We start from the raw sequence: 1,848 nt of genomic DNA on the forward strand, positions 1-1,848 counted from the left end.
AAAGCACAAACATAAGTTTATCTAATTGCATAGCAAAAGTTAGATATATATAATGGTACGCATGATTTTTTAATTTGGAATTGAGGGACTATATATCATGGTATGCATGATTTTTGCAGCTGCTACATGAACGAAAAACACATGTTTGTACCTGGGTAGAACACAAAACTCATGATTTCAGACCAACAAACTTGCAAAAAAGTGTCATATTTAAGTTGGTATAAATAGCATTCGTTGGTAAGGTTAAATGATTCATTTGAGGAGAAGCATATATGCATGTTAGTGTGTGTCGGTAGCCCAATTTTCTATGAGGAGTCTATAGTCAAATAATTAGGTGAAGATCACCATATATCATACACAAGTAATTAGATGAAGATCATCATACATATTGAACTCCCTTGTCTACTTTACAATTGGATGTTGGTGAAAGCTGAAATTACGTAGAGGTGTCCTAGTAATGGAATTTCAAAGTTTGGTAAAAAACTAGGAGTCAACATAGTAAATGAAAATATTTATGTTGGAATATATTATATACATGGACACAGTGATCCAACCGCTATGTAGTGTGGTTTGAACTACACAACTAAAGTAGCTAAAAGAATGCAAGATAGGGTTGCGCAAACCGGCTTGGTGGCACTTTGTTGGTCTCCATGATCCAAGATATACTTTCTGGGTACTGCGAAACACCTTCTCCTACAATCAACTTGAGATATCGAGGGCAAGTGGGCCGTTCAAAGATGTATTAATGTTGATATTGGTGCCAGTCGATCTACTGATGGTGACGATGATGAAAGTGTTGACACCTTTCGTCTTCAGGAGCAACCCCGTTCGACAAGAAAATCGTTGATTCTAAAGATCTCAACGACGTTTACCCTGACTACAACACAAGGCTGACTATAAATGATTTTTCGATCGATGAGTAGAAGGAATTTAAAGACTACATGAAGAAGCTAGATGAGGAGTTCCAGTGATGACAAGTTCAGAAGTGTGAGGAGGCGTAGGAAAAATACTTGGTTCACTTCAAGAACATATGATGGCAAGAGGCGCAACTCTACAGATATTTACAACAGACGCATGCATGTATTCTACAATGAACTAACTACGTATATTAGGTTTCTCCAATAATGTCGACCTCAAGATTTCACTACAATCTTTTCCTAGCGAGGTCCTCCGGGGGCGAGATCCAGGTCCAACCAAGGGCTCTCTACGCAATCACGGACAATCCACCACCCTACCGTGGACGATCCGGTGACCTATTGCGGACAGACCAATGACCTATCGTGAACCATTCAACACCTCGCCAAGCCGAACCTAAGGTTTTGCTCATCATGAGGAGACCATAGGGCTCATTGCTATTTGACCCTAATAAGACTTCATCATAGAGGTGGAATTCAAGACCATATTGCAGGTAGTGTTATTTGTCTTACATCTTATCTAATCTTACAAAGATGTTCACCAAGTTATCATTCTCCACGAGCAGGATATAGGGATTATCAGTATGTGTGATGGTGTGTCGACTAGATGCAATGGGTTACCAATGGCTTCTGATATGATGCTTGTGCAGCGATACTGGTTGGTGGTGGTTTAATAGCCTAGAATTGGTTGTTGGACTACACGTGTTGTGATCTCAATCGAACTGGTCATTGCCTTTTGTTAATTTAATTGTTTTATTTGTTCTTGTTGCCTCTGTTGCTTGATCCTTTTACGGGGTTTATTGCCTAGTTGCAATTGCAAGGTGGTCACACTTATCTTTTTTATGAAGACTTTAGGACCTCTTATTATTGTCACGATGAAATAGAACTCCTCTTTATCTAAAAAAGGAAGGTTATATTCTTCTTTTTAATATAT

General features: G+C 38.8%; 1 long non-coding RNA gene across 1 annotated transcript; it reads left to right on the top strand.

Annotated features, from left to right (window-relative positions):
• Nucleotides 1–251: 251 nt before the first annotated feature.
• Nucleotides 252–1,613, top strand: LOC100277648 (uncharacterized). The gene has a single exon (NR_157077.1). It is a non-coding gene; the product is annotated as an uncharacterized lncRNA (long non-coding RNA).
• Nucleotides 1,614–1,848: the final 235 nt, after the last annotated feature.

The sequence above is a fragment of the Zea mays genome, chromosome 4 (genome assembly GCF_902167145.1).
Source record: "Zea mays cultivar B73 chromosome 4, Zm-B73-REFERENCE-NAM-5.0, whole genome shotgun sequence".
Taxonomy (NCBI): Eukaryota; Viridiplantae; Streptophyta; class Magnoliopsida; order Poales; family Poaceae; genus Zea; species Zea mays.